The sequence below is a fragment of the Pleurodeles waltl genome, chromosome 9 (assembly GCF_031143425.1).
Source record: "Pleurodeles waltl isolate 20211129_DDA chromosome 9, aPleWal1.hap1.20221129, whole genome shotgun sequence".
NCBI classification, from domain to species: Eukaryota; Metazoa; Chordata; class Amphibia; order Caudata; family Salamandridae; genus Pleurodeles; species Pleurodeles waltl.
In genome coordinates, this window is record NC_090448.1 from 879,726,140 (window position 1) to 879,754,102 (window position 27,963).

General features: G+C 41.4%; 1 protein-coding gene across 1 annotated transcript in view; it reads right to left on the bottom strand.

Moving 5' to 3' along the window:
• Window positions 1-27,963, bottom strand: part of TDP1 (tyrosyl-DNA phosphodiesterase 1) — a 787,135-nt gene that overhangs the window by 477,041 nt on the left and 282,131 nt on the right. The window lies entirely within an intron of this gene.

Here is a 27,963-nt window from a genome sequence, read left to right on the forward strand (position 1 = left end):
AACTTGGAACCGAGAACTACAACATTGACAGGGGTAGGTTTTCCTCCAAAAGTCGCAGAGAGAAATGCAGTTCCCAAACCAAAGATGGCCTGAACGGCGCCAACATTTCTGTTTCGCTTCCATTCAGCATTAGTTTGTTCCTAAGCATACAGATATTCTTGTTTTGAGACAGTCATGCAAAACAGTTACCCTGTGAGTAGGACTGCCATGAACTTTAAACATAATCTGCATATCTTCTGCATACATTAGCATGGATAGACCATAGGACTGAAGTAGGAATTCAAGAAAGATCATGTAGAGATTAAAGAGTGACAGGGCAGCACACACTCTTAAAGGACCCAGCACAACAAAGATTTCTCATTGGATAAAAAAAGGATCAAGAAAATCCTGGGTTGATCTGTTAAGTAAAAAACGTTTAAAGCACAAGAGGGACATACCAGGGCTGAACTCAATCATTTAGGGGAAGTAAATTAAACAAGGACTATGGTGGTTTAGGCAACTCATGCTGTGCTGGTGGCAAGATCATCCAAGTCCAGGCTCGCTTGATATTTTTAACCTTTGCATCAAAATAATCTACAAATTGGTTGCATTTGAAAGGGGTGTTAAAGATTTGATGAGAAACAGAGGACTCTGTTAGCTTCCTAAGAGTTGCAACAATAGCTTTAGTCATATTGGGGGCTGAAAAAACCTTCGAAGCAAAGAAAACAGTTTAACCATTTTTAAAGAGCCTTTTGTATCTATTCTTGAAGATCAGCAATTTTCTCTTGTTTGCGAGTGAATAGTCCTTAGGCCAGACTATTTCTGAGTTCGAAAGGCATCTAAAACAAGTATTCATTGTACGAAGAATTATGAGGAATATCTTTCTTGCAACAAATGGAAGGGGGTTTTGACTGTCAAAAATGTCATTAGATGCTAATTACAAGCATTTAACAAAACGGTAAGAGTTGTCAAGCTGTCCTGACTAAATTATAGAACATTCTGATTTTAACTGAGACACCACTTCATCAAGACCTACCGTCTTACAATCACAAACATTTACTGTTGCAGCTATGCATCACTGAGAGGAAACATGCTCCACGTGCAAAATTCACATAATTTGTTTTGCATAATTATACAAATTTTCAGGAAAATTAAATTTTATTGTAAAAAATCCGTATTTTAGGGCTACATTTTAGCATGAAATGCATTCTTATGTCAATTGTTGATGCAACAGAGAATTTTGCTGTAAAAATCCATCTTTTAGAGCTATCTTTTAGTGTGAAATGCTTCCTCATGTCAAGTGATATTTTACAGTGAAATGCGCCCTTGCCTCAATTGATGACACAAGGATGCATTTCATGTAAAGAAACTGTTTGAAAAACAGAAGCGGCACGAGCAGTAGTCACTCTCATTCTGGCTGTTTGCATTATTCCTGTGCACATGTGGTACCGTGAATGGATCGTAACTACACAATGTGGTATAATGGGATTATATCAGGAATTTTGTGTAACGAGCGTACCACAAAATTATGTGAATTAAACTGATGTTATTTAAATTTCCACCTGACCTATTGATTACATGAAGGGTCTGCTTTTTAAATTGGCGAACAAATTGTACTCTGTCACTCTGACAGGGTACCCGGCTGCAAAAACTGGAAATATCCATTAGGCCGACAGATATTTCTACCATTCACAGGATCTGCCGTCAAGGCGGTTCTTATGACTGTATTGGAACTTTTCCATACAGCACCATCAACCATGACGGAGCCTTACAGTATAGTGTAGTGAAGTTTTGTTTATTTTCGAAAACAAAACTTCAAAGTGGGAGTTGATTTTCGTTTAAAAAATAAATAAAAAATCCCTCCGCAATGTGAGTGATCTTCCATGATGGGGGAGGGGGGCGTTTTCAGTTTTTTACTGCTGTTACCAAAGGGGCAGTAAAGTAGGTTTGTCTGCCAGTGACAGAAAGTTAAAAAAAAGTCTATATGTCTGCCCATCTAAATTGGGAAGCCAAACATATACCGAATTCTCCAACTGTCTCTATTCCACTGGGACATTGGAAAAGTTTGATCACAGCAGAGATGTTGTAGTCTGCACCATTGCCACGCTATGTTCCGCCACATAAATTTGGTGGGGGGACCATTATACTGGTGGTAAGCATACGCCATTTCCGTTGCGACGGAGTATGCTTATCGCCAATATATAAATAAATGAGGCTCTAAGGTTGAAAAGGGACAAATGATCCCTGAAACTGGCTTGCATTATCTTAGAACTAGCATCAAAGTGACAACTTCGTTATTCAAAGCATTGCCATGATCAAAATGAAGTCTATACGAAAAAATAACCTGGTAGGCCTATCATTGGAAAAAAGTGTAATTCACTATAATTTGCAATTTTCACAGACAATAGAAAATAAGCCCACATAAGGACATAATCCAAGCGAAAAATAGATTGTGCAAACATTTTTTTTATGTACTCATACTAGCCAAACGTGCAACATGTGATATACATACTTAAATATACAGATATTTTGCATTTTACCCATGTGTATTGTGTGCATTGATAAAATCAACAAAATATTGTTAAAAACAACCGCCCCAAACTCCCCTTGAAAGCAATAAAATTACTTCAAATCGCCTCTACAAAATTGTAAAGTCCCCCAAAGGGCCTGGATTTGAGCAAAGTACTGAAGATCAGTACTAAATAAATCTCTGGTAGGGCCCTGTGAATCTAAACTCAATTTTCCCAACTTAAGGAGTGTTTATGTCACTGCCATCTGAAGGTGCCGTTTTCTACAAGTTAACCGAAACTCAGCTACACAGTTGTTTCTGATATGCTGCAAGTATGTTATTTTCGGCACTCGAGAAAAAGAGTAATTTGCTGGTACTTGTTAAGACAGAAAAAGAAAAATAGATTTTTCAATTAGCCAGAAAAATGCGTCTGGTTTCATTAACCTAACGATCCAACGCGAATTTCAGTCAATGAGGAGGTGACAGGAAGGACACGAACGACCCAGATATCAACACATTTGTCATTTAGTTGATGGTTGGTAACAGCTTGCATGCGTGCAAAATGTCTTTTCTTCAGACTTGTTCTGCTCCAAAAGCCACTAGTGTTAGGTTTTCTCTGGAGACAGGTTTAACTGCCCGGAGAACCGCATGTTATCCAAAAACTACAAATAAAAATAAAACATACACATATACATCCAAAGGGGTTTTGAGTCGGCCCTCTTCATCCATTGACCTGTTTAATTGTCATGCACCGTTTGCTTCGGTCAACCACAGCATAAATTATCGAACAATAGGTCAGCCCAAAACAGCCATTAGCTTAGAGGCACTGGGAGTGATGGCATTTTGCCTAATCACATGCACATGTCTGCCTAAAGAACAGTGCACTTTAGTGCCTGGGCCTGTGGACCATAATTTAACTTTATTAATGTTTTTTTTTTCTCTCCCTTCTATATAGTGCTTTATTGTTTTAGTCATCTTTTTTTTATCTAAGATGTAAAACTAATGTAGGAAACTGGATTATTGGTTGATGGTGGTGGAAACACCAACAATCTATGTCAAGGTAAGCCACAAAAGATACTAAATTAACCAGGGTTTAACCATTTTGCAGCCTTTCACAAAAAGCAGTCAGGCTTAACTTAGAAGTACTGTGTTAAGTATTTATGCATCACATAAACAGTAATAAAGTGAAAACATAAACCAAGAAAAATCACAAACCAATTTCGAAAAATAGAGTTAATTAAAAAAAATAAAATGATATCAGAACGACCAAAATCCAATCAGTAAAACCAAAGATATGCAATAATTTTTTTTTATTGAAAATAACACCTAAGTGCACAAAGCGCCACTCATGGTCAACTGTTTGCACTAAACCAGGGGAAAGTAACAAGATGAGAGTTTCCACAATAGAGCAGTGTTGGAGACAGCAAACCTCCTGAGGATCGGTACTCCCTCCAGCAGTTGGTTGCTGGGCTCAGGGACGTCCAGTTGCAGGAGGTCAGCTAGGCAGTTACAGGGAAAGCCTCTAAAGCTTGCTATGTCCCTGCAGGTCACTCAAGAGGTCATCTAACTGACCCTTTAAGTCACTCTGATTAGTCTGAGATGAATATAAGCAGGTCGAAACTTCCCTCTCGAGCTGCAGAGCAGTCCTTCTTCTTTAACTTTCACAGCTTCAGTAGTGTTCTGATGAGTGGCTCTGAAGGTCAAATATTTATACCTGGTGCCAACCTTAGTGTGGTGGGACTCCCTGTCCTACCTCAACATCTGGTTCTTGAAAGTCCCTCCCCTTCCCCATCAATGCTCCGAACTATCTGGGCCGACTAAAGGCAGGCAAGGCAGGCCCTGGTGGCAGGCTCATTTGAATCAGCAGGAGGTATAGCCCTTTGAAGACTAAGAGGGGCTAGGTACATCCCCTCTCCAGTCATTCTATCAAGATGGTCCATCCTGTCCATACTTAAGCACCCTTTGTGTCACTGACATTGGCAGAAGGCACAAATGGCTATGGCTAGGACATGAAATGCCAACCTGATAAATGTGGCATTTTCAGAATTATGATTTGAAATATGACATTACTGTTAAAGAGGATTTTAAATTACATTCACTTGAGAGTAAACAGCATATCTTCATCTGCTCCCAATCCAAAGTTAGCACTTATTAAATATAATAAGGTCATCCGGTATTAGTCAATGAGAGAGATAGACCTTACAACAGTGGAAAACGATTTTAGAAGCTTTTCATTGCCAGGACATGTAAAACTTAAATACATGTGTCCTGCTGTTAAATACAATGTACTCTACCCTGTGACCATCTGGGGCCTACCTTAAGTGTAACTTTTAAGTACTTAACCCCTTGGGTGCCCTGGACGTAACGGTTACGTCCTCGTTTGCACCACTCAGGTGCCGAGGACATAACCATTACGTCCAGGTAGGGGCCCTCGGGGGAAGAGCTAGCTGCCTCCCCAGGGGCCTGCACCCCCCTCCGCTGGGCAGGGCTGGAAGGAGAATCGCTTCCCCTTCCACTCCCCTGAACCCCCCAGTGGCATCTAATGACATCAGAACGCGATCGCACGCTGACCTCATAAGAGGCCTACCCCTCCACACTGGATCAGAGGAGAAATGCGATAGCATTTATCCTCTGATCACGTGGAGAGGGCGAGAGAGGCATCAAAGGACGGAAAGGCCTTTCTTTTCCTTTGATGTCTTTCTCAGCATTTCTGCTGCCCGATTGTGATGGGATTAGGCAGCAGAAATGCCCACTAGACACCAGGAAGTTTTTTTTATTTTTATGCATAAGGGGAGTGGCCCCTTGGGCAAGGGCCATTCCCCAGGAGGACACATTATTTTTAGGCCTTGAAACCTCTAGGCACCCGGGATTTATTTTTGTTTTATTTTCTTATATGTGGGGAGCGACCCCTAAGGCAAGGGTCGCTCTCCTGGGTGCAAAATTATCTTTAGGTCATTTATGCCCCCCTTGGGGACAGATCGGCCTATTTTTAATAGGCCAATCTGCCCCCAAGGGGGGCAGAAAACCACTTGACACCAGGGATTTTTATTTTTTTGCGTCAATTTCACGCAAGGGGAACGACCCCTTAGGCAAGGGTCGCTCCCCTGAGGGGGCAAATTTATTTTAGGCTATTTCTGCTCCCCTTATGGGCAGATCGGCCTATTTCTATTAGGCCGATCTGCCCCCGGGGGCGGGGCAGAAACCACTTAGGCACCAGGGATTGGTGTGTGTTTTGTTTGGAGGGGCAGCCCATTGGGCAAGGGTCGCTCTCCATGAGGGCACATTACTGTTGACCATATCTGCCCCCGTGGGGGCAGATCGGCCTATTTTTGTAAGGCCCATCTGCCCCCAAGGGGGCCGAAAGCCCACAAGGGAAGATTTTTTTTTTCAAAATAAGTGTGTGGGGGTATGGCTCTACCCCATCCCAAATAAATGGGGCCAAAGTTGTTCTGCCCAACAGTGGGAAGATGGGGCAATTACCCCCGATCCACACCCCGGGAGAGGGCAGGAAGTCTACCAGATGCCAGGGAATTTTTAAAAAAATAGTGTGGTGGTGGCTGCCAACCAGTATGGGCCTGGTTATGCCCCCACCCCAACTAAAGGGGGTAACAGTCTTTCAGTTCTCCCCCCACACACTAAAACATCTTATCCCACAGCAAGCAAGAGGACATTTGATTATTTTGGGTTTTAGTTTTACATTTGGGCCATGAGAACTTGGCTAACTCTCAAAATCGTTCCACTTGGAATGGTGAGGGCTGAACCTTTTGGACTTTGGGACGCTGCCATGTAGAAAAATTGTGTGGTGGTGGCTACCAACCAGCATGGGCCTGTTATGCCCCCACCCCAACTAAAGGGGATAACAGTCTTTCAGTTCTCCCCCCACACACTAAAACATCTTATCCCACGGCAAGCAAGAGGACATTTGATTATTTTGGGTTTTAGTTTTACATTTGGGCCATGAGAACTTGGCTAACTCTCAAAATCGTCCCACTTGGAATGGTGAGGGCTGAACTTTTTGGACTTTGGGACGCTGCCATGTAGAAAAATCCACTAGACACATCTGAAAACTAAACATCTAGGCGAGTCTAGAGTGGTGTGCTTCACATGCACCCCGCACCATTTTCTTATCCACAATGCCCTGCAAACTTCCAACTTTGCTGGAAATCACACATTTTTTCCACATTTTTGTGATGGAACCTTCCGGAATCTGCAGGAATCCACAAAATTCCTACCACCCAGCATTGTCGCATCTATAACAATACCAATTCTGCCCCACTTGTCAGCCTAAAAATGTATTTTTTTCAAACTGCCCTTTTGGAGCCGCTTTGGTTTCCCATCAATTACAGCATGTTTTTGGCTCTTCCCTGTCACAGGCACTTGGCCCACCTACACAAGTGAGGTATCATTTTTACCGGGAGACTCAGGGAAACGTTGGGTGGTCGGATATTTGTCGCGGTGTGGTGATCCCACACAGAACTGTGGGAAAAATGTGATTTTTTAGCTCAATATGAGGTTTGCTGAGGATTCTGGGTAAGAAAACATTGGGAGATCCACGCAAGTCACACCTCCCTGGATTCCCTCAGTTGTGAAGTTTTCAGAAATATTTGGGTTTGGTAGGTTTTCCTATATGGCTGCTGAGCCCAGGACTAAAAACGCAGTGCCCTCCCGCAAAAACAGGTAGTTTAGTATTTGATCATTTTGATGTGTCCACATAGTGTTTTGGGGCATTTCCTTTCACAGGCACTAGGCCTATCAACACAAGTGAGGTACCATTTGTATCAGGAGACTTGGGGGAACGTTTGGTGGAAGGAAATTTGTGGCTCCTCTCAGTTTCCAGAACTTTCTGTCACCAAAATGTGAGGAAAAAGTGTTTTTTTTGGCCACATTTTGAGGTTTGCAAAGGATTCTGAGTAACAGAACCTGGTGAGAGCCCCACAAGTCACCCCACCTTGGATTCCCCTAAGTGTCTAGTTTTAATAAATGCACAGGTTTGGTAGGTTTTCCTAGGTGCCAGCTGAGCTAGAGGCCAAAATCCACAGCTAGGCACTTTCCAAAGAACACATCAGTTTTCTTTGGGAAAATGTGATATGTCCATGTTGCGTGTCCTGTCGCGGGCATTAGGCCTACCCACGCAAGTGAGGAACCATTTTTATCAGGAGACTTTGTGGAACACAGAATAGAAGAACAAGTGTGTTGTATTTACGTGCGTACCCTCGCGCACGGCCTCGCGACTAGAACCCCGATGGTGAAGGGGTTGCTAGGCGTTTGGACGGCGGCGCGAGGGAAACGCCGAGGAGAGGGACGACGGCGAGGACGGTTGGACGGAGCGGCGGTATTGGGGGGCGCTTGGAGACTGTCGAGTGGAGTTTATTTTACTGATGTAAAATAAAGGTGATTTGCGCTTACCGTCCTCCTTGATTACTTCATTTTGGCGACGAGGTGGTCCGGTCTCCAGGCACAGCGAGCCCACGCATCAGCTGTTTAACAGCTATTTTCAACTTTGCCCCCAACGCCCTATTCGTGTGCCAGCACGATCGTGGAGGATATACACGAAGACAGCAGGCTTATTTTTTGGATCTGGCTTACTCCACCCCGTGGGAGGAGTTTCTTCTTCCTGTATTACGCCAACCAGCTATAGAAATGGCCTTTTTGTGTCTTGATGTGGAGAGGTTACATAATTGAAGACGAACCTTTGATGAAGAAGGATTTGGGTCTGCAACGCCTCCATTGTACATTCAGAAATAAGTTTGCTAAAAAGTTAAAAAGGAAAGGAACACCTATACTCTCTGTATACGCATAATGGTCATTTAGAATGCATTTGAGGAGTTATTTATTCATGATTCAACTAGCTAGGAAGCAATAAGGGCTGGTTGGATTATTTATTTATATTCAACATACAAAAACGTTTACAAGAAAAGGGGGTTACAATTTTTGTTCCTGTTTCTAGGAATATTTGTTGTGCAATTTATTTTTGGGGCCAACATGCAATCTGTTCTCCCTCCACCACCATTTCTAGAGAGCCCTGGCGAACCACATATAGTATGGAAGCAGTGGTACGATGCCTTCGAGACGTACTTAGGGGCGATAGGGGCATCACGGTACAGGCCTGAACGCAAAAAATGTCTTTTCCTGCATTCCATTGGTTTTCAAGGGAGGGCTATTTTTAAGTACCTACCGGACTTACAATTGGCCGATGGTGAAATGGATGAGTACCAAATAGCTGTGAAGAAAATGAGCGTCAGGTTTGATGCTCCTCCCAGCTTGGTGGTGGCCAGGCACAAGTTTTTTAAGAGAGAACAACGTTCTGGCGAAGATGTTGACACTTACATTTCGGCGTTGCGTCTTCTGGCTGAGGAATGTCAGTTTGAAGCGCTGGGTGATCAACTCATCAGAGACCAATTTATTTGCCAAGGGACAGACAAGTCTATCAGACAGAAATTGTTATCATAGGACAATCCAACATTGACTGAAACCATAAAAATTGCAAAGAGCATTGAATCGGCGATCAAGTCGTCCAGAGAAATTGAACAGACAGCAGCTACCAGGGTCAACGCCATCACCAACAGAGAAGATAAAAAACCAGTAGTTAAAACAAGTGGACAGAAGAACATTAAGTTTGCTAATTCTAATGTTTTTTTCAAACAAAAAAATGTTTGCTTTAGATGTGGAAATATGCCTCATCAAAAAGGGTTTAAGTCTTGTCCTGCTTGGAATATCCAATGCAGGAATTGTGGCAAGGTTGGACATTTTGCTAAAGTGTGTCAAGGTGGCAAACGTGAATCTGTTGTGACAGTGATGGATGAGAATGAAGAAGCAGTTGAACACCTCATGGGAGAGGTTCAGGATATGGTTTTAGTTGTTGATAGTGGTGTGGTTAAGTCTGGTGATCCCGATAACTGTGTGGATCTGTATGTGTGTGTTAGAGTTGGAAACAAGTCCTTGCGTTTGCTGGTGGACTCAGGGGCTAGGATCACCATGATTACTCTCGACTTGTTCAACCAGAATTGGAAAGATCGCGCTCTTGAGCCACCAGACAGGGCTCCAGTGTCTTATGAAGGGAGGAAGATTGAGCTTCAAGGTTTTTTTGAGGATATACTTGAGTTTAGGGGGAGACGTATACATGGGAAAATTTATGTAGCGGCTAAAGGTTTGAACATTTTAGGTTGGTTCCATCAGGGTTTGTTTTGTATGGTGTTGCGACCAGGTACATTGGAACAGGTTGCAGTGATTAGAGAAACGGATGTGATTGAAGGTCTACTCAACGAGTTTCCCAAAGTTTTTTCAGGAGAGTTGGGAAAGCTGAAAGGTTTTAAACAGAAGATAAAAGTAAAATTGCATGCTGCCCCTGTCAAGCATAAGATTAGGTCTGTGCCTTTCAGTGTGAGAGAAGATCTGGAAAGAGAATTAGAAAGTTTACAGAACAAGGGGATCATAGAACCCATTGAGTCCTCTTTGTGGCTTTCTCCACTGGTCGTAGCGAAGAAAAAGAATGGAGAGTTGAGGATTTGTGTGGACCTGAGAGCGCTAAACAGGGAGATATGGGTGGACTCTCATCCCTTACCTAATATAACGGAAATGTTGTCTACCATTAAAGGCGCAAAGGTGTTTACGAAGTTAGATTTGGCCAGTGCATATCATCAGGTGGAGCTGGATCCAGATTCCAGGTATTTGACAGCATTTGTATCGCCTTGTGGTGTTTTCCAGTTTTGCCGCATGCCTTTCGGGTTGGCTTCTGCAGCCTCAGTGTTTCAAAGGATTATGTGCACATTGTTGAAAGGTATTTCCAATGTACTGGTGTTTCAGGACGATGTCTTAATTCACGCCCCTGATCTACAGACACATAACAAGACCCTCAGACAGGTGTTGCAGAAATTCAAGGATCATGGCATTGTTCTTAGAAGGGAAAAGTGCCAATTCATGAAATCCTCTGTGGAATATTTTGGTCATGTGATTAGTCAGGAGGGTGTTAGCCCGAAACCTGGTCTAATTGATGCTATTAAGGCAGCACCTCCGCCTACTGACAAAGTTGGGGTGAAAGCGTTTTTAGGCATGTGTGAGTTTTACTCCCGGTTCATACCGGAGTATGCTAGTCGGGTTAGAGTCTTGTCAAATCTATTGAAGGATAAGACCAGTTTTGAGTGGAGTGCTGAGTGTGAACGAGCGTTTGAAGATATCAAAGTCCACTTAACTCAAGCCAAAGTGTTAAAACCGTATGACCAAAGGTTTCAATGTTGCCTAACAGTTGATGCCAGCAATATTGGATTGGGGGCTGTGTTGACTCAAACTGTTGGGAGTGATGAAAACACCATTGGCTTCACGTCCAGAGTTTTAAGGACGCCAGAGGTGCATTACTCCGTAATTGAAAAGGAGTTGCTGGCCTGTGTCTGGGCCATCGAAAAATTCAGAAGCTATGTGTGGGGGAGGCATTTTGAATTAAAGACGGATCACAAGCCTTTGGTTTCAATATTAAAAGGAACTAATGATAAGACAGGCACACCTAGAATTGCTAGATTAGTAGCTAGGCTCATGCAATATGATTTTGAGGTCATGCATATTCCTGGCGGAAGGAATATAAGAGCAGACTATTTGTCGAGATTTCCCAGGCAGTTGAGCTCAACGACGGATGAGATGGTGGACGATGAATGTTGTATGATTGCAACGGTTGAGGTTGACCAAGTCTGTGTTTGCTCTGAGATAGAGTGGAAGGAAAAATTGGCTGGAGATAATGAGTTGTGTGCTGTAATGAGGTTCATTGCTGAAGGATGGCCTTATGAGAAAGACTTGACGTTGGCGAGCCAGCCATTCTGGAAAATTTCAGATGAACTTACAAATGAGGAGGGCATTCTCTTGAGAAATGATAAACTCATTCCTCCGGAGGAATTGAGGAGTTTAATAGTGAAGAAGGCGCATGAAGGTCATTTGGGCACCACTATGACCAAAAGACGAATACGTGACAACTTTTGGTGGCCACGTATGGACAGTGAAATTGAGCATTTGGTAAAAAATTGTGCGATATGTTCAAATTCTGACAAGAGTCTGAAAACTGCCACACCACCCCTTATGCCTATTCCGTGTCCTGGAGGTCCGTGGCGGAAGTTGGGGGTGGATATGGTGGGACCCTTTCACTTACTTAATACCAGACTACGGTATGCATATGTAGTAGTGGATTATTTCTCGAAGTGGCATTATGTCAAATTTGTACAGGAGCCTAATGCTAGATCTTTAGTCACCTTTTTAAGAGAAGTGTTTATGAATGAGGGCTTTCCAGAAGAAATTATTTCTGACAATGGTGTTCAATTCGTGTCTGATGAGTTTAAAGCATTTCTGAACCAAGGTTCAGTCAAACACCTAAGATGTTCCCTCTATCAACCTCAAACAAACGGTTTGGTGGAGAGATTCAACCGTGTGGTGGGGGACTGCATCAGGTGGGCTCTGAAGAATGGGTGTGATGTGTTGGCATCTGTACAAGCTATGCTTTGGTTTTATAGAACAACCCCTCATTCTACCACTGGGGTATCTCCTTTTGAAGCTTTGAAAGGGAGAAAGCCCAATACCCAAATCAAACCTGGGTGGATGTCTAAGTTTTTTGAACAAATGCTAGTTGGAGAGCGTGCTGATGTTATCAAGGCCAATGTGGAAGACAAGCAGTTTACACAAAAGAGATATTTTGACAATAAGAAAGGGGCTAAAGAGTCATTGTTGGTGGAAGGTGATTGGGTAGTGATAAAACTGCCAACGTTTGTCAAGAAAGGTAAAGCAAAATTTTCCGAACCGGTTTGTGTTGAACGTGTTTTGGGCAATGCAGTGAGGGTCCAAGGCAACAAGTGGTGGAACAAATCCAAGGTGGTTAAACTGAAGGGGAACTGGGATCCTCAGGGTGTCACCAAGCGAGAGTCAATGTTAAGATCGGACGTGAATAAGAGTGGAGATGAGGGTCTTGTGTTACGCAGGAGTGTTAGAGTACGAAAGTTACCTTGGAAACTGTGTCATTGACGGAACGAGTTATAACTCTGCATACTGCATGATTTTTCTGCAAACTGAATCAATGTTAATGTTTTTTAATGTCTTAGTTCTTTTGTTTTTGTTTTAGGGGAGGTTTGTTAATATTGTAAAAAAAAAAAAACTCAATGTTGTATTTACGTGTGTACCCTCGCGCACGGCCTCGCGACTAGAACCCCGATGGTGAAGGGGTTGCTAGGCGTTTGGACGGCGGCGCGAGGGAAACGCCGAGGAGAGGGACGACGGCGAGGACGGTTGGACGGAGCGGCGGTATTGGGGGGCGCTTGGAGACTGTCGAGTGGAGTTTATTTTACTGATGTAAAATAAAGGTGATTTGCGCTTACCGTCCTCCTTGATTACTTCAAAGTGTTATTGCCCCTTATGTTTCTCTACATTTTTTTCCTTCCAAATATAAGAAAGTGTGTAAAAAAGACGTCTATTTGAGAAATGCTCTGTAATTCACATGCTGGTATGGGGACCCCAGAATTCAGAGATGTGCAAATAAGCATTGCTTCTCAACACCCTATCTTGTGCTCATTTTGGAAACACAAGGGTTTTCTTGATACATATTTTCCTCTCTTTATATTTCACCAAATGAATTGCTGTATACCCGGTATAGAATGAAAACCCATTGCAAGGTGCAGCTCATTTATTGGCTCTCGGTACCTATGGTTCTTGATGAACCTACAAGCCCAATATATCCCCACATCCAGCAGACGTAACGGTATATTGCTTTAAAAAATCTGAGATCACAGTAAAACGTTACAGAGTAAAACGTGAAGAAAAATGGCTGTTTTTTACCTCAATTTCAATATTTTTTTAATTTCACCTGGTATTTTCTGTAGGAAAACCTTGTAGGATCTACACAACCTTGCTGAATTCAGAAATGTGTCTACTTTTCAGAAATGTTTAGCTTTGCGGGATCCAGCATTGGTTTCACACCCATTTCTGTCACTAACTGGAAGGAGGCTAAAAGCACAAAAAGTAGTTAAAATGGGGTATGCCGCAGTAAAATGCCAAAGTTGTGTTAAAAAATTTGGTTTTCTAATTCAAGTCTGCTTGTTCCTGAAAGCTGGGAACCTGGTGATTTTAGAACCACAAAACCTTTGTTGATGCCATTTTTCAGGAAAAAAACACAAGCTTTTTTCTGTAACACTTTTTTCCCCTTTTCTTTAAAAAAAAAAATCCCTGAAATTTTCACTATATTTTGGCTAATTTCTTGGTCTCCTTCAGGGCAACCTACAAACTCTCGGTTCCTCTAGAATCCCTAGGATGTTGGAAAAAAAGGACACAAATTTGGCATGGGTAGCTTCCGTGGACAAAAAGTTGAGGGCCTAAGCGTAAACTGCCCCATATAGCCAAAAAAAGGCCTTGCACCTGGGGGAAAGGCCTGGCCGCGAAGGTGTTAAACCGAAGGTTTATTTATCCCTGCTAAAAGGTTTATTTTGCCAGGTCGGAATGGCAATTTAAGGGGGGCGGAGTCTGGCTGCCGTCTGAAATGGCTGCCTCAACATAGAGCTCCCAGACTCAAGGGGAGAAGGGTTACCCAAACAGCTGTCAAAAAGCCTCCTTGGAGCCAGAATGAAAGGAAATATACATGTGATAACAGGGACATAACTCTGAAGTTATTTCCAGTGAGAGATGGAGTTCAAACTGAGTTCTTAATTGAAGCCCAGCTACAAATCACCTGAACACAACCCCTCAGCTGAGCACAGTACAACACTTTCTGTCAGGAAACAGAGTCAGCTGCTGAAGAGATAAGGGGCTTTCTTCATGTTTAAACTAGGAGGCTGCACCAGGGGAATTAAATTACTGTTTACCTTTGGTTGAACTCTCCACACAGCACAGGGAAGCTTCTGACAACTCTCAACTCTGATGTATTTTCTCTTCATTTAACTGTTCAGACTCCATTACCTGAATATGTGAGCAGAGGAATTTCTTGTCAGCAGAGTGTGTGGAGCAAATGCAGTTTGGAAAGTGAGTGTTGTACACCATTTCTGCAGCTGAGAGAGTCTGTCAAAGTTACTCATTCTGTCAGGATATACCACCAGTTTCTTAACAGATAAGTGGAATTCCCTTTCTTGAAAGTTGAAAGGCTGCTGTAGGGGAAACATATGAACTTTCACTTCTGAAGTATTTCTCTTAATTTGACAGTTTAGAGTCCCTACACAATTAAGTAAAGCATGGAATTCCTATCAGCAGAGGGTGTAAAGCGAATTTGGATAGGCAGGCAAAAGATGTGAGCTATTTCTGATGCACTGGTTTTCAGGGACACATGTATGAAAGCATTCAGTCATAATTTTTTTTAAATTCTAGAGGTGTGTGGCAAAGACTAATTCTGTCAGGAAACACAGCCAGCTGCTGATGAGGTAAGTGAAAAGGCTGCTGTAAGAGAAGCCTCTGACAACTCTCAACTCCGAGGTATTTGTCTTCACTTAACTATTCAGAATCCATTACATGATTATGTAAGCACAGGAATTTCTTGTCTCCAGGTGTGTGGCATAAATACAGTTTGACAAGTGAGTGTTGTACACCGTTCCTTCAGCTGAAAGAGTTTGTGAAAATTACTCATTCTATCAGGAAACACAGGAGATATGTGAAATTCCTTTCCTTGAATGTCGAAAGGCTGCTGTATGAGAAGCATATAAACTTTCACTTCTGACGTATTTCTCTAAATTTGACAACTCAGACTCTACTACAAAATTAAGTAAACACCAGAGTTCCTATCAGCAGAGGGGGTAAAGTGAATTTGGGCCGGCAGGCGAAAACTGTACAACATTTCTGACGCACTGTATTTCAGTGACACCCGCTTGAAAACATATAGCCATAATTTTAAAATCCCAGATGTCTGTCACCATTTACAGTGTTAATATCTACCTACTTTGTGAGTCAATTGGATATTATATTTGATTACTAAGCTGTACTTATTTATTGTCTTCTCTAACATTAAAGTATAACAGTATGGCCAGTGGCAAATCTAATAGAAAGCCTTTGTTTACACAAATAGTAGGGAACACTGTACCTCCAGGCACGTCTACTATTGTCCCACAAGACATTGCTTCTATGGACCTTATTTTAAAAGAGATCTCTGCCGTGGGTCAAAGATTGGGATCTACCGATGTAAAAATTTCAGATCTCGCAACAGAAATGAAGACAATATGGATGGATCTAAACTCTTTTCATACCAAAGTGGAAATTTTAGATAAAATAACCACTTTTTTGGAAGAGAAATTAGATAATGCAGAGTATTGGGGTCCGGATATCTGGCACCTAAAACAAAAAGTTATAGATTTGGAAGACAGGGCCCGAAGAAATAATATTCCTTTTTATGTAATTCCAGAAAAAATGGAAGTCAATAATGATGTGAAGAACTTGCTACCAACGCTAATAACGAAGCTACTGAACATGTCTTTTGAGCATCCCCTTGTGTTGCAGAGAGCTCACAGAATTCGATCAAGAACTTCAACTTCAACTCTTGAATCTAGATCTAGACCTAGACCGATTATAGCATGCCTCTTACGTCATGAACAGGTCCGCCAAATATTAACAGCTGCTCGTAAACATGGTCCGTATGACTTGGAAGGCCATAAAGTATTTGCTGCTGCAGACTTCTCCACTGAAACCAATGCCAAACGAAAAGCGTTCCTGCAACTTAGGCCAAGACTTCGCAAATGGGATATCAAATATGGTCTTTTAGAACCTGCCACAATGTGGATCACAATGGATGGGAAATCAAGGGCTTACACAGAGCCTGAGGATCTGGTACGCTTCCTGGACAGTTTGGATGACCAACATATGGACTCAACACCACCACCCCTGAACAAAACATCTATGAATAGTCCACTTCAATTACAGAATGATCCACAAAGCCATTGTACCGGTAGATTACACATCCGTACCTTTAAGAAAGTTTGACAGAGATAAAGCAGTCCACTGCATAAAGATACTCACACAGGAAAATACCAGAGACAAATCGAGACCACCTCTAAAGTCATCCATGTCTTTTAATTAAGTAACTGATGCTCAACCTTCCACTATCACTTCTTCCAGTTAGATGAGTATATTTATACATGATTTGTATTAATTTAACGTTATTACTGTTTTACTGCAGTTATTCATTCTGAAGGATATGATTCATTCCCTATCCTCATGTAATGTTGTTCAATAACCATGTACATTTCCTTTTGTATTTGTATATGCAGATTTTCTCCTGGATAGACTTTATAACTCCATGGAGTGGTTTTTCTTATAATCTATTTACCATAAGTGCTTTTCCTTTCCTCCCCTCCAGAGTCTGGGTTTCGAATTGAGGTTTAGACCCACCGACGAAAGATACATATTCTTTGATCTGCAGTGTTCTTTTACATTCTAGCACTAAGAACATTGTACTTACACCATTTAGAGTTTAGTGTTAACAATATTTTATGATTATAGTTTGACATATTGGTTTCAGGTTTACTATACTCCAGATAGTTTTTTTTCCCTCCAGTAAGTTCCCATTATCACATTACCATATAAGTTATCTACTTCCTTTTCCCTTTTTTAGCATTTTGACTCAGTTTCACACAGTACAAATATACTCTAACATTTCCAGTCAGCATCATGACAACAAGTCCTATGCAAATTGTCTCTCTCAATGTCAATGGCTATACTAATTACATTAAAAGGAATACAATTATTTCCTATTTAGCTTCCAAACATAATGATATTGCTCTCATCCAGGAGACTCATCTATCAGATATAGAATCAGAAAAAATAAAACGAGATTGGGTAGGCCAGATTCTTTACAGCTGCAAATCCTCTTCTCACATATCAGGAGATGCTACATCCCACACTACTACTAGGAAAAGTGGTGTAGCCATTGTAATATGGAAAACACTACAGTGCCAAATACTACAGTCATGGTCAGATGAGGATGGTAGATTTGTTTTAGCCAAGCTTAAAGTTGGTAATAATATGTTAGGAGTGGGATCCATTTATGCCCCTGTTGGGACTAAAGCCTCCTTGTTCCTTCATCTAAATAGAATCCTAACAGAAATGGGAATTTCCAGAATAGTTTTGGGAGGCGATTGGAATCTTGCACCAGATGTGATCTTAGACAGAACAGGTCCCCTGGACACAACTCATTATAGAGATAGAGCCATACTGGGAGACATCAGAGAAGATCATGGTTTGATCAATATCTGGCGTTTACTACATCTATCATATAAGGGGTTAACATATCATTCGACAGTACATGATTCCCATTCTAGAACAGATGACTTCCTTATTTCCCATTCTATTACACCACAAGTACTAGATTGTGATATTTTATAAATTGCACTGTCAGATCACGCTCCTATCAGTCTCCAGCTTGATTGGGGTCTGAAACGCGCTTGTAGGAAGCCATGGCGATTAAACATATATTGCTACAAACTACCGGCAGAGAAGTCACAATTACAATCACATTTGACTACTTATATGAAAGATAACAAAGGCTCAGTTTCTTCTCCACAAATCTTATGGGCAGCTGCAAAATCCACTATTAGGGGGCAAATTATGAGTGATTCTGCCATAACAATAAACGCAGAATAGAACAACAGGCCATTTTGGAAAATCATATCAAAACACTGACACGTACTCATTTTAGTAATCCAACTGAAACTTCCAGATGCAGATTGGAAAAAGCTAATATGGAACCTAATACACTATATACTTCCAAAGCAGAATATATGCTATATAGAATTAAGACTCACAATTACGAACAAGGAGAAAAAGCAGGCCGTTTACTAGCGGCACGATTAAAACAGCGAGAAGCTATGATAGCTACTCCACCTGTATATAACCCTGAGGGTAAACTAATAACTGAGACTCAAGCAATAGCTAATACGTTTGCAGATTATTATACTAAGTTATATATTTCAGAAGTTGATGATGACGTCCTCAAAGAACAGGAATTCTTTGATAAAATAACACTCCCCTGTTTCAATGAACAGGACCGGCTCATACTGGCGGGCAAAATAACAAAGGATGAAATTGCGCAAGCAATCTCCAGTCTCCCATACAATAAAGCACCCGGAGAAGATGTTTTTCCTGGGGAATTTTACCGTTGGGTAAAACCAGAAGCAATAGATGCCCTTTATGAGGTTTATAAAGAAGGAGAGGAAACTGATAGTCTCTCCTCACTCTCAAATAAAGCTATCATAACTGTCCTTCCCAAACCTGAGAAAGATCCATTATACTGCAGTAACTATTGTCCAATTTTGCTTCTGAATACAGATTCAAAGCTATTAGCCACCATTCTTGCCAAAACACTCAAACAAGTTATCTCTAAACTCATACATAATTCTCAAGTTGGATTCATGCCAGGCAGAAACTCTCGTAGCCATCCCCGCAATTTGGCTCACATACTTTGTTTTTTTCAAAGATGCTGGAGAAGACAGAGTAGCATTATCCTTAGATGCCGAGAAGGCCTTTGACCGCATTGAATGGAGCTATATGTTCCATACATTGCATAGGTTGGGATTAGGTAATGATTTTATCACTAAGGTTAAATGGTTATACGAGACACCATCTGCACAAGTGAATTGTGGGGGTTTCCTTTCAAAAACCTTTTTAGTGCAAAGAGGTATCCGCCAGGATTGCTCTTTATCGCCCCTCGTATTTCTTCTTGCACTTGAACCACTGGCTGCAGCAATAAGACATTGGTCACAAATAGAAGGCATTCCTACACCAGCAGGCATCTCAAAACTACTTCTATAGGCGGATGACATATTACTCACACTTACGGATCTACCTTCTTCACTCTCGGCCCTCATGTCTACTATTTCTCGCTTCTCAAACATTTCTGGAAACAAAGTCAATTGGAATAAGAGTGAAGCTCTCCCATTGTCCCGGGGCACAACATTAGCAGCCACTTAGGCTACAATTTTCAATGGAAAGCGGATCGCCTGAAGTATCTAGGTATTTATATCAACACAGGTTTAGAACGTATGATTCAAGATAACTTAGATCCACTCATAGCTAAAACGAAGTCAGAATATGAAAAATGGTCCCATCTTAACCTGTCCTTTTGGGATAGAGTCCAGGCAGTGTAAATGATTATAGTGCCTTGTTTCACTTATGTTTTAAATATGTTACCTTTGACAGTTAAAATATCAATATTGCGAGACATTGACAAAGGTATTAAAACCTTTATTTGGGGATCTCTGAGACCTAGAGTCAAAATCTCCAAACTGATTGCTCACAGGCAATCTGGTGGCCTTAGTTTACCATGCATTGAACATTACTATTCAGCCCTCCATTTATCTCAATTGGTTTATCTTTGGCCAAGACAGGATGACCCCCCACTATGGGTTCTTATTGAAAGGCAATCTTTACAGGCAACTTCAGGTTTGCAAATGTTTTATACTCATAAATCGCCTGCTTTACAAACTTCTAACCCAATTATTCAGTCTATGCTTAAGATTTGGATACACGCCACAAACTCTTTAAGATTAATTTGAGGCTACATAATAAGGCTCCCATGTGGCATAACGCTGATATTAGAATAGGGAAACAGACAATTTCCTGGGATACATGGGATAGAGCAGGTATTCTACTGCTGGATCATTTATTCACTTTAGAAGGGGAGCTTAAAACCTTTATAATGTTTCAGATAGAATTTCAACTCCCTAGCTCTCAAAAGGGGAAATACTTACAATTGAAACAAGCTCTACTTAGTAGACTAGGACCCTTTCCGTGGATACCTGAGGAATCTCCAGTCGTACAATACTTAAAAACTTGGGAGAAATTGAAAGGAGCGGTCTCTGGATTTTATAATCTCATTGTGCATAAACTACACTCATCAACATTACTAGCACAACTCCATGTCAAATGGCAAGGGTTACTTAATGTAGCGTATTCCAATGAGGATTGGACGGATGTTGTTATGAACATGGATAAAGAAATCAGAAAGACAAGAATGAAATGTACTCTTTTCAAAATTCTTCATAATTGGTACTGGTCACCACAAAAACTCAAGGCAGCAGGTTTACTACACCATTCTACCTGTTGGGGGTGTCCTCATGAGGATTGTGATATCCTACACATTTTATTTTGATGTCCAGTTTTGATGGAATATTGGTCTTCTATAACATCCTCTCTACACAAAGCTATACATGTGCCCATTCCTTTAACAGAAAAAGTAGTTATATTACATGATGTTACTGATATCCCAAATCTAACAAACATATAAGAAGATTGATGGCTATCACACTCACTGTAGCAAAAATCTGTATATTACAACATTGGAGAACACCACAACATCGTACACATGATGAATGGCTTATTGAAATATATAACATAGCATCATATGAAAAGCTGATTTACAGATTGCAAGACAATGTTGGGATTTTCAGCCAAATTTGGAAACCCTTTCTAGCTAATACATATTCTATTAATATTCACACTTAAATGTTTTCTCCTTCTTTGTCTCCTATCCTCATTAAGACATTTTTATTATTGTTTTGGGTCATGCTGTTATTTAGACAATTGACACTTCACCCATTAACACTGTTATTTTAAGTAGGACTTACTGTTCACCAATTCAACACTGTTGAATTGGCAGGAATATCTCAATTTGAAATGTTATATATGTGGATTCGTATGATATTACTATCTCGACTATCTTCTAACAACCTATAATACATGGTTTAATACATATTGCATAATTCTTTCTTTCCAGATTTTCTTTTATAGGTCTACTTATAAGAGTAAATGCACAGATGGATGCCTTATAAAGAATTTCCTATATTACATTTATTGATATATGTATAATGTTTTTTGTGTTTAGAAATCTGAGAAGTTAATATTTCATAATATTTTTCATATATGGCCATAATTTGATTTATTGTTTCTCTAATTAACACAGTTTGTATATTGACATGTACTTCTCAATAAACATTTTTTTAAAATGGCAATTTAAAACTGCACAACAAGTAGCAGTGGCAGGCATGAGACAGCTTTTACAAGGCTAATTTAGCGCGTGGCACAATCAGTGCTGCATGCACACTAGCAGCATTTAATTTACAGGCCAGGGTACATGTAGTTCCATGTAGTAGAGACTTACAAGTATATTAAATGTACCAGTCATGTAAATGAGAAATGTACCATGTTTTAGGGAGACAGCATGAGCACTTTAGCACTGGTTAGTAGTGTCAAAGTGAGCAGACTCTTAAAGCCAACAAATCAAAATCAGCAAAACAGGAGTGGCGAAGGCAAAATGTTTGCTGGAATACTACGCCAAGGATGTAAGGTCTAACACTAACACTGAGGCTTAGTAGAATGCCAAGCCAGTTGCGGCTTTTCTTTGCACCAGTGATAATCATATGTTTCATTGATGGTTTCAATACCTGTGCTTAGTCTAGCTGTAAACTAAAATGCAGCTGCACTGTTCTATTAAAATTATATGCCATGTTTAACTTTTTTTTTAATTTAAAATTATTATTGCAAGAATGTATCCGATACATTACAAACAAAGCATGCTTTTCTTTCCTTGTTTTAAAAAATCGTTTATGTTTGTGGGATTTGCTTTCAATAAAAAATAAACAAAATAACTATTACATCAATTTGCTTAGGCTAAACCTAATGGCTTTATGAATGATTGATAAAGTACGTTGAAAGAGAACCTATGCTATGGGCAACATCAAACAAAAGTGGTGACCAAAGACTGAAAGTGCAGCACATAATCCCTCACATTTCTATTGTCTGTTCCTCTGCCATGAAGTATCTATACTGCTAGAGATACCAATTGATCAAACTCAATAATCGTAGAGCAGACCAACAAAAGTGTGTGTAAAGTCGCACTATAATACAGTCAGTTTAGGTACACAAGTGTAAGTACTTAACAAATAGCTTGAAGCATCCGACTGAGATAAAACCGGTGGTATCTACAAAAAAAGTACCTGTACAGTAGTGTAAAATCAGTGGATATCTGGAAGAAAGCATGCATGTCTTGTAAGATAGAGGGTCAACTACATACTTGCATTTACCCTGCTTGAAATAAAGATATCCCAAGCACAAACAAAAGATGAACCAGTGTGAATATGGAAATCCATGCATGTCTCAATAAGATTAGACCAGTGACTATCTAGTGGAAAGCCTGAAAAACAACAAATGTCTTAAAACGAACATGCATGTCACTGTAGGTTGTAAAGGATAAATAGTAGGATAAAAGTGGTAATTATCTTCGAGTGTGTTTGTGTCCGAGTAAAATAAAACTGGTGAAATTCTACACCAGTACAGGGAGTGCAGAATTATTAGGCAAATGAGTATTTTGACCACATCATCCTCTTTATGCATGTTGTCTTACTCCAAGCTGTTTAGGCTCGAAAGCCTACTACCAATTAAGCATATTAGGTGATGTGCATCTCTGTAATGAGAAGGGGTGTGGTCTAATGACATCAACAACCTATATCAGGAGTGCATAATTATTAGGCAACTTCCTTTCCTTTGGCAAAATGGGTCAAAAGAAGGACTTGACAGGCTCAGAAAAGTCAAAAATAGTGAGATATCTTACAGAGGGATGCAGCACTCTTAAAATTGCAAAGCTTCTGAAGCGTGATCATCGAACAATCAAGCGTTTCATTCAAAATAGTCAACAGGGTTGCAAGAAGCGTGTGGAAAAACCAAGGCGCAAAATAACTGCCCATGAACTGAGAAAAGTCAAGCGTGCAGCTGCCACGATGCCACTTGCCACCAGTTTGGCCATATTTCAGAGCTGCAACATCACTGGAGTGCCCAAAAGCACAAGGTGTGCAATACTCAGAGACATGGCCAAGGTAAGAAAGGCTGAAAGACGACCACCACTGAACAAGACACACAAGCTGAAACGTCAAGACTGGGCCAAGAAATATCTCAAGACTGATTTTTCTAAGGTTTTATGGACTGATGAAATGAGAGTGAGTCTTGATGGGCCAGATGGATGGGCCCGTGGCTGGATTGGTAAAGGGCAGAGAGCTCCAGTCCGACTCAGACGCCAGCAAGGTGGAGGTGGAGTACTGGTTTGGGCTGGTATCATCAAAGATGAGCTTGTGGGGCCTTTTCGGGTTGAGGATGGAGTCAAGCTCAACTCCCAGTCCTACTGCCAGTTCCTGGAAGACACCTTCTTCAAGCAGTGGTACAGGAAGAAGTCTGCATCCTTCAAGAAAAACATGATTTTCATGCAGGACAATGCTCCATCACACGCGTCCAAGTACTCCACAGCGTGGCTGGCAAGAAAGGGTATAAAAGGACATCTAATGACATGGCCTCCTTGTTCACCTGATCTGAACCCTATTGAGAACCTGTGGTCCATCATCAAATGTGAGATTTACAAGGAGGGAAAACAGTACACCTCTCTGAACAGTGTCTGGGAGGCTGTGGTTGCTGCTGCACGCAATGTTGATGGTGAACAGATCAAAACTCTGACAGAATCCATGGATGGCAGGCTTTTGAGTGTCCTTGCAAAGAAAGGTGGCTATATTGGTCACTGATTTGTTTTTGTTTTGTTTTTGAATGTCAGAAATGTATATTTGTGAATGTTGAGATGTTATATTGGTTTCACTGGTAATAATAAATAATTGAAATGGGTATATATTTTTTTTTGTTAAGTTGCCTAATAATTATGCACAGTGATAGTCACCTGCACACACAGATATCCCCCTAACATAGCTAAAACTAAAAACAAACTAAAAACTACTTCCAAAAATATTCAGCTTTGATATTAATGAGTTTTTTGGGTTCATTGAGAACATGGTTGTTGTTCAATAATAAAATTAATCCTCAAAAATACAACTTGCCTAATAATTATGCACTCCCTGTATATGGCCCTGTAGGTCAAAACTGGTTAGCATATACAAGATGGTGTATGTCCTGCTAGCATAACACTGATGAATTATCTAAAAGGGTGCGTGCATGCCTCAGTAGGAATATACCTATTACTAGCTACAAGAGTATGTGCGGGTCTTAGTAGGCTAAAACGGGTGGAAATCTACAAGTGTGTGTGCTCCTGTGGGGCAAAACGAGTAAAAATCTAGGAGGAGATGTGTGTCGCAGTTGTCTAAACCAGTGCACATCTATGTGCGTGTGCATGTCCCAGTAGGATTACAGCGGTGATTATCTACAAGATCGCGTGCGTGTCCAAGTAGGATAAAACCAGGGAATATCTATAAAAGGATGCACAGCTCTCAATAAGGTAAAACCGGCGAATATTTAAGCGTCTGCGCATTCCCCGGAACAACTGTACCAGAGAGTGTTTACAAGACTGAATGCAAGTCCCTGTAAGATAAAACGGGCGAATATCTACAAAATTGGTGAGTGTTCCATTAGGATGAAATCGTTGGATTGGTGGGTGGCACTGTCACACCACAGCCCCTACTTGATAAAATGCTAGTGCTCTCCGTTTAATGCGATGTTATAGCACATCTCATCCCAGCAAACAAACCAGCCAAGCTACCTTATCATGCAGCTGGAAAGAGCCCAGGGCTAGGAATCATCGCCGCTTCCTTTATTGGGACAGTGGCACGCGCACTACCCAGATCAGTGGGTTTGAGAGCAGGAATAGGTATTGCCCTCAAATCGACACAAAGTATGCAAAAATATATTGGCTTGCGTGTACGGACAATGCATTGCTGATTCAGCACATTGAGGGGATATTCGGTGTTACACACGCGTTTTAAATAAACAATAAACGGGTTAAGGCCCTGCCCAGAAATTGAACCTGCCGAAGGGTAATTTATAATGAGATCCCTTGCTCCTGGCAGTGATCAAAGTAATCAATTGCATCGGTCATTAACTTCTTAATTAGCTTGTCTTCTTTTTCGGTACATCCGCAAGAGAGAAGAACGCCAGGAGGAGGCTGGTGATTTTTTTATTGAACTCTTTTAAAAAGGGGTGATTTACTTTTTATAATATTGAATAAACTTCATTGTTGTCAACGCTAATGAACAGTTTGGTCTTGTGGGTACATTTTAAAGACAACTAAGGTTTTCTCTGCTGGCTTGTTTCGTAATGTGTCCTTTTCCTGAAAAACATGTGTTACTTGAATGTTATTCCAGCACGATGAAAGGATTTCCACTGAACTCTCCGACTAATTCCCTTGAAGAGATGAGACCACGCCCCAGAAAAAGCTCAAATTGCTAACAATCCCTTTTATGTTTTAAAAGAACACAGAGATGCCTATAGTCATCCAGGCACCAACCAATAAATGTAAACTTTTGGAGAAGGTACTCTTGAAAGGATTAAGGAAGACTACATCTCATTGTCCCAGGAAAGACAAAGATCCAGATACCCACAACCATCCCACTCACTCCATTTTTCATTAGAATTCTTAAATTCGTACATTCGACAATAAACCTTCATGTCATCTCAACTTTCAAATTGCTAAGGTGAAATGAATAAAACAAGTCCTTCAAAGGGGCGTGGCCTGGAAGAGGACCCATGATGGCGTCTCTTGCCTGTCCATGCCCAGCACAGCACCACAACTTGTCCAGAGGGGGCAACAGTTAACCACTTACACCCTGGGGGCAGCCTGATCATCGATGAAGCGGACTGTGGTGGTGAGTGCAGTCTTGGGTGGACTTACAGTGGTTGCACGCCAAATGCAGCAATCCTCCCAGTGCGCAGCTGATGGTGAATGCCTCAGCCCGACTGCCTCCAGTATCATAGGCCGAGGGTATCGGGCCACTCTTTGTTTTAACATGCTGTGGAGGCGCTCCCTACCACATCAGCAAGGGGGTCTGCAAAGCGCTGATGGTAAGGTCCGCAGCACTCTGGGAGTACATTACCATCCTAGAAAACAATCACCTCTTCCCTTGCAGCTACTTGGGGCATCCTTTGGACTTCTCTTCACCAGCTGTGGAGCTGCTGAGTGATGGAGGCCTTCCCTCCTGGCCTCCTCCTGCCAAGAGCTCCCAAAGGCCTCCTCCTCAATTAAAGACATTCTGTTGGCCACAAAGAGACCTAGGGGTGGTGGTGCCACGGAGGCTGCTGACGAGGCACCATGATCTCACTCACTGTGTTTTTCCCACATAACATCAGCGGAACCATCTGGCACTTGATGTGCTAAGTACAGAACATTTCTACGGGGTTAAGGAGGACATTTTGAGAGCGGCTCAATAAATGGATTCCATCAACTTCAGGGGCAATAACCTCACTCTTTATCAGGGTATACCCCTCCAGACCTTGGCTAAATGCTGCAACAATAGAGATGTACTATCAAACCTGCGCAACAGGAAAATCCAGTATCGCTGGGGCTTCACTTATTCTTCACCATTGACAATAAAGATAACTGCGCACACCCTCAAATAAAACCCTGTCGACATACCCCAGCTCCCAGGAAAAATTGCAAAAACCACTCTAAAAGATGGCCAGCAAGGCTTCCAGGAAACTCATACACTAGTGTGATTCAACTGTATTTGTTAAATGTGTGCAGCTTTAATTGTATAAGCTGATTCAGACTAAAAGGTAGGAGCTGTCATTCTGAAGTAAATGGTGAGATACAGTAATCAGATTTTCAGATATGCAGTACTTAAGGTATTTACTTCTGAATAACAGTTTATTATAGTAAAATGCCTAATTTTTGCAGTGATGCAAAACATGTCAATAACAGCATATCATTTGTACTGTTGGCTTGCTCTAGTGTTTAAACTCACAATGGGACAACCAGATGTCAGAACATGTAATGAGATATAGGGCCAGAGAAAACAGGACTGTCGACTTACTAAGAAGAACTAAGGAGACACACTCTAATAAATAACCACATTGCTCATCTCACCAAGGGCTATATTACATTACGTACTAGGAACCGCATTACTTAAAGTTCCCTAGAGGCACAACAGGCATGTGCATCAGTTGCTTGCATGGCCCCTGCTACATTACAAATTATGCCTGCGTGCAATCCTAAGGGGGTGTTCCTTCATTCGTGTAGGGGTGTGACCCATGCAAATGAGGGAAACACTCTACCTCTGTGCCTGCAAAGTACTATCGACAAGGACACGTGGAGAGACCACAAGGAAGCGCACAAAGGAGAGGCACACAGTCAGAGCACCCGATAAGGGTGCCCCTACCCAACAAAACAAAAATGGGGTTCTCATGGATCGCCTCAGGCATTTGCATGAAGGCAGATGTAGTCACTCACTGCACCCACCTGCAGGGGGATCTGTATCTCTATTTGTAAAGCAGGCCTGGTGTCACCTGCACTATGATAGACGGATCAGTGGCTTCAAAAAGACAGTACAGCTTTCACTAATGAGCTGTTCCCAGTGCAGGGACAAGTTGGCAGCTAACCGGGGCAGTACATTATCTGTAACAGGGCACACTGTCCCTGTTTGCACTAAGTGCACTCAGCTAAAGATGCGCGGCAGTGATTCCTTTCTATAAAACGGGCACAGACCGCTTTCATGTCCAATGCCTTCCTAGCCCAATAACACGTAATCTTTACACATTTGTGATTATCCACTGCCATAAGGCCCTAGGGA